This window comes from Nomascus leucogenys, chromosome 18 (assembly GCF_006542625.1).
Source record: "Nomascus leucogenys isolate Asia chromosome 18, Asia_NLE_v1, whole genome shotgun sequence".
NCBI lineage: Eukaryota > Metazoa > Chordata > Mammalia > Primates > Hylobatidae > Nomascus > Nomascus leucogenys.
In genome coordinates, this window is record NC_044398.1 from 72,972,724 (window position 1) to 72,984,563 (window position 11,840).

At 39.1% G+C, this 11,840-nt stretch overlaps 1 pseudogene; it reads right to left on the reverse strand.

Annotated features, from left to right (window-relative positions):
* Positions 1-4,658: 4,658 nt before the first annotated feature.
* On the reverse strand, positions 4,659-11,583 carry LOC100581826 (annotated as a pseudogene).
* Between the last annotated feature and the right edge of the window lie 257 nt (positions 11,584-11,840).

Genomic DNA, 11,840 nt, shown 5'->3' on the forward strand with positions numbered 1-11,840 from the left:
CTTTATCAAGACTCAGCGTGCTTCAAGGTGACTTTATGGCCTTTGCTAAGACCTCCTGACCAAAGACCATCAGAAACACAGCTACACTAAAAATAAAAGGGTTAAATTTAATAGTTTGCCTCAGCAGGGAAGCATGCACACCATGGATGAACCTTGGGAAGTTCATCTTCCATTTACCCTTCTCTAACTTCCAAAGGGAAAGTTTGATCTGTCTATCTATTCATTTATCCTACTGGTTCTGTTTCTCTGGAGAATCCTGATTAATACACCATTGTATAGTGGCTCATAATTTATTTAAATTTATTTAAGACTCCCATTGGTAGTTCCAGTTTTTGACGGTGCAAACAATGCTACAGTAAATCTTCTTGTATAGATGCCTTGATGGATATATACCTGCAAACTAAAAACATTCTCAGACCTGTGCTGAAGTGTTTTGACCCTATGGATTGGTTGGGAGCCAGAGGCTGATTTTATAGTACTAGGTCAAAAATGTTTTTGAAAAATAAACAAAAGATATTAAATAGTATATGTAGTATGGCCTCATTTTGAACACATGAATAAGTAGAAGTCTGGAGGAAAGCTACAGAAATATTAGCAGTGGTTAATTCTGGGTTATGACCTTTATTCCTCTTTATAATCTTTCATATTTTCTGATATTTTTTGCTCTATTCATGCATTACCTTTGTAATCAGAAGGGCAATAAAGTTACTAAAATTGAGAGGCAGTATGTAACAAAGCAAGGGCAGAAAATGGAATATAGACACAAGACATCAAAAGATGGGAATTAAAGATTTCATGTCAAAGAAATGATGTGACAGATTTTAATTAGAATTGTTTGAGGCAGCCTTAGTATTTCTTGAATTCAGGGGAAAAAATGCTTCCCAACAGAGCAAATGCGGGGATTAGCAAAACACAGATACACATTTATTCTTTTATTCATTCTGCATTCTTATTTTTTTCTTATATTTGCTAATCAATTCTATTTCTCTACTAGTTACTGTATACCTAATCCTGCTTTAGATGCTATATCAGATGCAATATCAAGAACAGGTAATAATATGTAAAGCAACTAATAATATGCTTGATAGTAATTTTACCTAGAAATGGCTTCCCTTCCAAAGGGAAGTTAGAGAAGGGTAAATCTAGAGTTTTGAGGACTAGAGTTAGTCACCGAATAGTCTTGATGGGGACTAGTAGAATTTGTCAACTAGGGTGAGCCTGTGTCTTATCTTGGAAGATAGGGCCCGAGCAAGCTGCTGTTAAAGAATCCGAGCTTAGATTGTTTTCTCGATGCCACAGTTTGGTCCAGTTTTGCAAGCTGTGAGTTCTGTTTCAATTCTCGGTTACCATCTTCTGGTCATTCTTCAGTCTAAACTGAAGGAGAGACCATTGTCTCTGGGACATGATCTATCAGATCTGCACTATTGTCTGGAGTCTGTTGATTAGAAGGTTGCTCAGAGAATGTCATCTGCAGTTGAACTAGAGTTAGTCCCTCATGTTTCTTCAGTTGCAGAATGACCTGTTGCATCATCTGGTATGCCAATGACTATATCTCAGCCTTTCAGACTCTGGAGACATATACCTGGCACCTGGCAGATAGGCAAAACTAGGACAAGGATTATTATTACAGTTTGAAACATGCCCGTAACTGATTTAGATGTCCCTATCATTCTGATATGGATTGTTTGACTTTGCCAATACCTGAGTAATTAGTCCTTAACCCAGTGGTTTGTTAGGGGTACAGTTCTTGAGATTACCATGATTAAAATTGGAGATGTCTACTAAGAATTAATTTATAACCTTAATCCAGCAGGAACAAAACAATGCAATGCAGCACATGGTAATCAGTGGTTTCTGCCTCTGGAGAGGTTTGTTTTCAAAGTACTGGGTGGAAGTCATCTTCAATACTCGGGCTGGAAAGTCCTAGAAATCATCATTCAGTCACAGGTGACTCTTCATGGTGCTGATGTTAACGGTGCCTGGGGATTACTCCCCTGTAGTATTAATAGACAGGGTACCTGGTATAATCCTTTATTGAGGTTCTTTTGCTATTATTTCTACTATGGAAGATTCAGATCCTGATCTTAAGCTTATGGCAGGGCCTTTTAGGTGAATATAAGGAAAAAGCAGAGATCATTTTCCATAATATGATTAAATGGCTCTGATTATTTTTTGTAATAAGTAACAACATTAGAGTGAAGGGGAGTGGAATTCTGTAATGATTAATAATACAAAATGCTTTTATAAGAACTTAGTCCTTATAAGATTTTCCTAGAATTAGAACATGTTATGGACTGTGAAAGTATTGACTAATCTCTAGGTCTTCAATTTATCTCCAAAAGTATACTACGAATGTTATCAGCTGACAAGTACGTTTTAACAGAAAGGCAAAAATATTTTGTATATAGTTATTATATCAGCCTTTTATGTGAACATGTGTGTTTCTTTATATCTGAAAGGCATGTGACTATTGGAACATATTTATATTAACTCATTCTACTTTTATATAATCTTGGAAGTCTGAATTTTTCTTTTGACTTTACCCTCCCAAGGAAAATAAAATTTATCTTATGGAAAAACTTTTTTCAAGGTAACTGTGCCAGCAGTTTGAGTAAACTTGGAAGATTCTGCAATGAGTAAACACTGCCATATAGTCTTAGAAGAAGACTCAAAACTTTTTACTCAAACTAATTATTTACATCTTTTAATTGGTAATAAATTCAATTGAACATGTGTATAAGCTTCGCAAGCTTCGTTCCCACTCAAAAATAACAAATATATTCAGGTTGCTTTTTAAATGTAAAAAGTGAATATGTTGAGTCAGCTCTTGATTAATATTTGTTGATTGAAAAATACTGCCCAAAATTTACAAGTTGCTCATATTTTTGAGCAGAGAACCCAGATCATGAACCCAATGGTTTTAAAAGCCTAATTTTAATTTTTTTTCCTTCTCTATTTGCTATCCAAGTTCCAACATTTGTTATTTGCTACTCGAGTGACAGTGTTAGTAAAATGTGAAATTTGTTCTTATAATAACATGGAACCATTTCAGAAATAAGTTTAGTTTTATCTTGGCATTTGTTTGACAATGGGAGACCATTATTGGATTGCAGGCTCACATCTGTCTAAGTTATCGTCTAATTAACCTGAAAAATGCTTGCAGAGGCATACTTTTCTCTATATCATTGGTTTCCCAACTTTTTTTTTTTTTTTATCACAAAGAGGCCACATTTTTTTTAATTGACAACTCAATCTCTACATACATACAGTATTGCATGAATTATAAGTGGATCAACAATCATATTATTGATACAAACTCATGAGCATTTACATAAAACTACCGCTCTAGGTTTTGGTGTGTTTTGTGCCAGCTACTTTAGTGAATAAACGAAACATCAAGGAATTCAGCTACTTGAATTCATGAGAATCAGCTTTCAAAAAAAGCATATATATCATCTCATAGAATATTTAATATGTCAAACCCAGGAAAATCAGTAACTAAGTGACAAAAGGAACACTTTTAAAGAAAAGTTGGTGATAAATATGTTAGGCTAAAATACTAAGAACTTTAGCAACTGGACCGAGGAACCAGAAAGTGTATGCACACTGGGAATTTTAACAAAAGATCCCCATTTTCTTCTGCACAGTGAGGACCACATTCCAAAAGCATAATTCTGGGTTGCTACAATATCGTCTCTCCTACAAACCACTGTTTCAAAGGTGAAAGAAACAAGATGGTAATTCACATAAAAAGGTTTTAAAATTCTTCCCACTCAAAATAAAATAAAAATAACATAATTTCTATCAAATTATAAAGAAATTCTATCAAAATGTTGACCACATAAAGCAGTCAGACCATTTGCCTTCGCTGACTGCCTCAGAGGGCAGAGCATGTGTCACCTACAATGAAGGGGAGAGGGGGGTAGAGTCCCTACTCTCCCCCGGCCTGTAGAGTCAGGGTGGAGAGGAGGAGCCCTTTGGCTTCCCTGGAGTTTTGCTTCCTCACATAGGGAATTGACAAAGGTGGGCTAGATGGCTTTAAGAGACTCCTCAACTAAAAGAATCAAAGTCAGCTTGAGATCCCATCTCTGAACAGACATATAGTGTGGCAAAAGAAATGGATTAAAAAACAGGTGGATGACATCTTTCTCACCTTTTGATACCATCACTCAGAACTAATCTGTACTATAGTTGAAGAAAATCTTTGCCTGGTACTATTAAAGGGTATGCAATGAGGCAGCTGACAATGAAATTTTTTATAAAAATGTATAAAAAGGCTATGGTAAGTTTGGGTGGAAAAAACAATGCAGCACCATATTACTGCCAGCAGTCAGGACGTCCTGTCTCGGATTTTAGGAGTCGCCGATCTGGTTGGGAGAAATGCTGAGGGATGTTCAAGCCATTCAATAGCGATCCAAGGAGTGCACACAGTTCAGGAAATGGATAAACAGGTGTCCAGGAAGGCAACTTCAATGAAACTGGTTCTAAAACAAAGGATGCAAGAGATCTAAATGATCCAAAGAGAGTGATGGCTTCTCATTTTGTCCCCTATAGAGAATACAAATATCATTTCTTCTGGAATTCAACACACTGGCTTCATTTTCAAGATGTATCACTTTGTTTTCCAGCACGTGACAGTCATATGATTTCTGCAGTGAGCCCCAAAGCTTCCACGAGCTTTCCTGAAACCTATGGCCAGAAGAGTCCGGAGATTTCAAATATTAAAGCTTTCTCCACAGCCACAAGTCCCTTTGATGTTTGGGTTATTGAACACAAACTCACTGGATAATTTGTCTTCAACATAGTCCATTTCTGTTCCTAAAAGTGTTAGCTGTGCTTTCTTTTCGATGAATACTCTGACTCCATCTTGAATAACTTCTTCATCAGAATCTCCTTTTGTCTTTGTATATTCCAGAGTATAAGAAAGGCCATTACAGCCCCTGGTTCGGACACCAACTTTTACACCTACATGCTCCGGCTTATCTTTAAGAAGTTGTTTTATCTTGTTTACTGCTGAAGGTGTTAGGGTGAGGGCTGCCCGGGTGGGCTGCAGCTTCCTCTTGCTCACAGCCCGGACAGTTGCCCGGACCAAGGAAGCCAATATCTTCGCCGTCCCGGCGCCCCGGTGCCTCGGGCCGGAGGTCGGCCGCCTCAGCCTCTCTCCACGGACACGGCGGGCGCATTGGTTTCCCAACTTTTAAATTGTGCCTCTCATTAGCAAAATAGTTTGAAAATGTCTCTCTCTAAAATGTGTGCCTATTCTTCAAATGATTCTTCAATACTATATGTATATGATTTCTTCAAATCATAAGCATATAGTATTGTTATTCTGTATATTAAATATTAAGAAAGTCTAATTTCTAATTTTTGAGATAAAAGTATGAACAGAAATTCTATTATTTTAAAACATATTTTCTGGAGTATGTAACTCCACTTTGGAAACTGTAGTCCTAAATTCCTGATTTGTAATAATTTTCCTGCTCTAATATTTCTTTGGGATACAACTTTTTTTCTGTCATTTTAACACCATGGAGCAGTGGCTCTCACCTGAGGGCAGAATCTGATGGCAGTTGCCTAAGAACTAGAGTTTAAAAAGGCCTGTCCGTAATCCTGATCCACCTCCCCCAGAACCACTGTATTCACCACCCAGCTACCCCATCTCATGAAGACGGCGACTAGTAGTAGCAACATGGCCTTAACATACCTTACCTGGGTAGCAAAATGGCATGACTAGCAATTATTTATGCAGATTGTACTTGCCTAGATGTGGTAGAAAAACAGTGAGGCAGAATAACATAAAAATAATTTGTGTCCTATTGAAAAAAGCTTATATGAAAAATTTTTAAAAAGAAGTGGTTTACATCTGTGTGTATTTAATGCAATAGTCACTGTGCAATGCCACATGCAGTTGTGTCTCTCTGTGAGCCAGGAGTTTTGTTGAGAATGTGTAAGTGGGTAAACTTAACTGTTATTTTGCAGAATCATTTTTTAAATGTGGTGGGAGAATCTGTGATTTAAGGAGTTTTATGGGGAATCTCATTTTGTGATGTAAATAGTCATTTTTTTAGTATAAATCCAAATTTTTGTATGCTGTTGGCCTAATGAGTTCCCTATCATAGACAATATTAGGTGATGGCAGGGAGGTGGGACCCCAAAGCTTTCAGTGTACATGTAAATTAGAGTGGCTAATTGAAGCAGATATCCAGATAATTCAGACCAAACGCTCCCTTTTTGTTTGAAATATACTCGGCTGAGTTGTTTAAAAAAAAAAAAACCAAAACCACCAAATCTGTGCTGCTTTTCTTAACCACGACCTCAGCAATCTTGAGCAAAATGTCTGAGGGAGTGTTCTAATAACAGGCCTAAGAGGAAGCCCTTAAAAGAGAGACCTGTGGTCATATAGACTTGAGAAACACTTCCAACTTGTCCCTTCTTTTGGAGAGTCACCATGCATTACAGACTATGAGAAGTCCTGCACAAAGGAACACTTTTGAACTTAGTTTAACCCAGTGTTTTCTAAACTCCTTTGACAGGCAACCCTTTATTTACATAAAATTTGCTAACTTACAGTCAAACTGGTGTTCTTTGAAAGTACATTTTGGGAAATGCTGGTATAAATTAAAGCGGTACTTATACAGCCACTAGTGCTAAGAGTACTAGTCAGTAATCCTAAGAAGCCAAGGATGATGGGGCATGAATGTCCACAGTTTCATACTACTGCCACTGGTAGTTTGAGGGATTTGCTAAGGGGATCCTCCAGGCAAACACTGGGTTTATAATGGTTAGGCTTTATCCCCAAAGAGAAAAATAACCACCTAGTGGGCTGAGATTGGCCCATTAGTTTTCCCAGAGTCTCTTTTTCTCCTGAGCACCTCCTCCCACCCCAAATTTTTGCAATTTTTTAAGGGGATGAGAGGGATGGGGTGGAGCATCTTTTCCCAAGTGGAGAGGTCCCAAGGGCTCTGCCACGGAACATCGGGAAAACAGAAAACACTGAGTAGAGACAAAGCCTTGAGCTCCCCCTAGAGGTAAGTATCTGATCATCTTTACTGTGGCAAGACACGAAAATACCATTTTTTTTTTTTTTTTAAGATTTTCATATTATGGACATCATTTAAAGTTCGATTTAAGAATCACCTGAATATTTTAGTTAAAAAGTAAAAGAGTAGTTATCTTTTAATATTAGTGCTTATTTGAGTTTAGATATTATTTTCTAACTTACACTGTACCCCTCGTCAGCAAAATATTTTGAAACTGTCTCACTGTAAGTGTATATATTCTTTTTTCAAAATATGTACATGTAGTATTGTCATTCTGTATATTAAGTATTAAGAAAGTCTAATTTCCCTACAGCTGTTTCACTGTTTACCAATAGCTACTCCTGTCTAAGGCCTATGAACTAGTCGGAATCTGCATATGTTTTTGGTCAGAAACAGCCACATAGGGTCAGTGCAGATGACCCAATCTGCAAATACTATGTCTTATGGAAACATAACTTTGGCTAATGTGACTTTTATGAGGATTTCAAATGCAAATTCTTCATACTTATTCCCAAACTGAGCCACTGAAGTACATTTATTTATTTATTTATTTATTTCCTTTATTTATTCACCTGTATTTGGTAAACAGCAGGCACTTCTCTCAAATGTTATGACATACTTACGACATTCCCTTAGGGTGCCTATGACATTTGTGATTCTGTTAAGATCACTTTGGCATTATGGTTGGCCTAACTTTGTTCACGAATGTGTTGTGTTCTGTTTTTATGATGTTTATGACCAGAGATGAAAGTAGGCTGAGCTCAGAGAGCTGGTCCCTGTTTCAGCCTATCTCCTCCCACATGGTGATTTGGAGAAAATCCTTTAGTTTTTCAGGGCCTTGGCGTTTTATTTATTAATCATGAGATGCTGGCCGGGCGCGGCGGCTGATGCTTGTAATCCCAGCACTTTGGGAGGCCGAGGTGGGCAGATCACCTGAGGTCAGGAGTTTGAGACTAGTCTGACCAACACGGTGAAATCCCGTCTACTAAAAATACAAAATTAGCTAAGCGTGGTGGCACATGCCTGTAATCCCAGCTGCTTGGGAGGTTGAAGCAGGGGAGTCGCTTGAACTGGGGAGGTGGAGGTTACAGTGAGCCGAGATCATGCCATTACACTCCAGCCTGGGCAAAAAGAGCAAAACTCTGTCTCAAAAAAAAAAAAAAAATAATAAAAATAAATAAATCATGAGACGCTACAATATCCAAAGGTGGACCCACACTCTCACTTGTGCTAATGGAAGGGCAGTCCCACGTGGTAGCACACTGAGGCACATGTATCCTCAAGTGTGTGGGGAAGGTGCCGACGGGTCAGCAAGGTCACCATATGATTATAGCACGCCTCCCTAAAGGTTCATATTTCTCAGGGATGTAGGAGGAGGCAGTGTTGTTTTGACATTAAAACCAAGACAAATTTGCTTGGGAGCAAATTAAAAAGACATGGAGGTTTACCACAAAACAAGAATAAATTTGGAATCTTCCAACAGGCCCCAGGGCATACATTCACCGCTCTTTACAGTTAGCGGGGTTCCAACAGAAAGGCTTGAGAAGTGTTGCCTTGGGCCCCAGATCCCGGGGTGACACCAGTGTGCCTGGAAGCCCACTCCAAGCTTGATCACAGCGTCATCTTCAAGCTCACTCGGGGTCAGTGTACATCTCTTCTCCCTACACGAGGGTGGTGGCATCTATTACACCACTACTGTGTGCCAGGCGGGGTGCCAAGCCCTTTATATACATTTACTCTTCGCAGGAGTCCTATGGTAAGAGCTGTTATCCCATTTTACAGATGACAAAACCAAGATACGAGGATTTGAAGTTTCTGTATTTGCCCTGTCAGTGAGTGCCTGAGGCAGAAACTGAATGCTTTGTCTGTTTAGCTCTCCAGTGTGCAGTTCCAGCTCCAACCCTGTGGGAATGCTGGCTAGGCTGCTCCCTAGCGGTGAAGCGATGGGAGCGCAGGAGCGGAGCGGAGCTGGAGAATCCCACTCCTCCCATTTGGAGCCTGAATTTTAAGGGCTGAGCAGTATCAGTGGTGGTGTACCATGATTGCATTATCAATCTGCCTTTACAGAATCCAGGAGATATTCCACTGTGCACAGTTTGACGTAAGTCTTTTTTTTTTTTTTTTTTTTTTGAGACGGAGTCTCGCTCTGTCGCCCAGGCTGGAGTGCAGTGGTGCGATCTCGGCGCTCACTGAAAGCTCCGCCTCCTGCGTTCACGCCATTCTCCTGCCTCAGCCTCCCGAGTAGCTGGGACTACAGCGCTCGCCACCACGCCCGGCTAATTTTTTGTATTTTTAGTAGAGATGGGGTTTCATCGTGCTAGCCAGGATGGTCTCGATCTCCTGACCTTGTGATCCGCCCGCCTCAGCCTCCCAAAGTGCTGGGATTACAGGCGTGAGCCACCGCGCCCGGCCTGATGTAAGTCTTATATTTCAAAGTTTTATCATTTTGCCCACTAGTGGTGAGCACAGTACCGTAATTCACTCTATGGCCCAAAAGGGGAGATCCCAGATAAATAAAGTGCTTGGAGGTTTTTAGGTCTTTTGTGCTGCTAAGTCAGAAAATGGAGAACGAAGACAATTTAGCACAACTTAAGAAAATGAATCGGGTGCTCACTATACACTAGCACTGGGCCCTACAGCTAGAAGAGCTAGACATGCACACAAATGCCTCCCCCCATTTTTTTTTTTTTTTTTTTTTGCAGTTAAATGCTATGAGAAAGATAAAGTAATACCCTTTATCTTGGGTATTTTCTAGTTCATATTCTCAAAGAAGATCACTTCTTCTTTTATTTTGAGGGAGATGGACAGACTATGCCCAGGTCAGGGTCCCTATCATTTGTTGGGGGCAGCATTGGATGACATTGTAGTTTCTTGGAGGGTCACAGTGGCTTTCTGTGGAGCAGGCACCAAGATTGAGGCAGTTCATGCATCACTTATTAAGACAAATTCCCTTTGTCTAGCACTGTGACTGTTGGCCTGATGAAGGGAAATTGTGAGAAATTTTGCTTGTTTCAGAATTTCAGCTTCCCGTTCTGGCCATCACCTTGCCTCTGCTAATGTTATTTGTGTCCCAAGGTTTGAAATTATTTGGTTTATTAAGGGAGCCTGATATGAGGTGCTCAGTCAGTGTCATCTCATCTCCTAAACACTGCCGGCAGTTCCAGGAGGAAGGGATTTAATAGACTCTCATTCCTTTAGGAAGCTTTATTTGAAATTCATTTGGGCACAGAAATTTTATGGGTACAATCAGATCCAGACATTGCTTAATGAAGTTCTAGGCAGACGTACAGTGAATGATCTGTGCCTTCTCCAAATCCTCAGTTAAGGTCCTCTGATATACCATTAACTTTTAGAAAACCAGAATCTATGACCCAAATTCTAATTAATCCTAAGAATAATGAGGTACAAAGGCATTATTTTTTCCTTTTTTAAGTTTTCTTTCTCTTGGTAATAAAGAATTTTAAATTGTGGCTCTAGCATTTAAGTGCATACATTTTGAATTTGCAAAGTATGGAGAATAACATGAAATCATTAGCAGGTCAATGAATTAGATTTTTTTTGTGTGTGTGGTAACGTTAAACATCTATAGTATAACTTTCATTTATTCTTGTGTCAACTATTGCTTAGAGTAATTCAGTATCATAATCTATATTTAACTTATTCTACTTTATAAAGGACTTTAAAATAACACACATTATCTTCCATAACATATGCTGTGACACTGGTATTATTATCCCCACTTCTTACTTGAGGACACTGAAATTTAGGAAAGATGAGTTAACTTGCCTAATTTTACACAACAGTGGTCCTAGGAAAGAAACATATATTTTAATAGCCAGACCAGGTTTTTTTTTTTTCCATTAAATGATCAGATTCTCTGCTATTATGTTTTTGTGTTAGTTACTAGACATATTGGTTGCTATTGACATTTGGCACATCTGGCTTGCTGTACTTAATGACCAGTGGGCTCTGGGCACTCAAATATCGACCAGTGCCAGGCAGCTAATATCAATGAGTGTGGTGGGCTGGGTGTCAGAACAGGGAGTGGTGGGAACAATGGCAAATTGGAGAGTGTACACTCCATTTAAAAAAGGGTTCCGTTACCTATTCCCACTGGGCATGCTGGCCTGGTGTTGCAAAATCTAAAATTTTAAAAGGAGCCAGAGATCTGGATTTTATGTGAAATCTCTCCATTCTAGGTGTTGGCAACCGAATTTTTTGTTCCCTTTTAAACTCTGCAAGCCAAACAAAACCCATCTGTCAGGTGGATTCAGCTCATGACTGCTAGTTGTGACATGGGCTTGCTTTTTACTTTTTTGGAGGTACATGTGAAGGAGGAGTGAGTGGGTGGGGTAAGGCCAACATCACTTACTCGGACTATAGATGGTTCTTTTCCTGAAGCCAGGAAGTCTGAGCAAAGCTGGGGAGCCTGTAGGTTTCCAGACTGCTTAATGTGGGCTATTTTAGGACTGCCCTCTTCTTGCAGAACTATCTGAAATGAGGGAGACTTCCTTATAATTAGGGGCTGACCACTGAGCACCATGGCATTGCCCACTCTCCAGTAGTTAGTTGTTTAGTATCTTTATTATTATTTCTTTGCTTCTTTCATTTCTTTCCTCTTCTTGGGAGATTTCATTTTCAGCTGAAATCAGTAACATTTGCAATGAAACTGAAACTGAAAATCAACTGAAACTGTTGCAAATGAAACAAATCAATAACATTTGCAAACTTCCCAGACAGAAGATTTTAGAAGAGCATGAACTTTTTTTTTTTTTTTATTATTATACTTTTAAGTTCTGG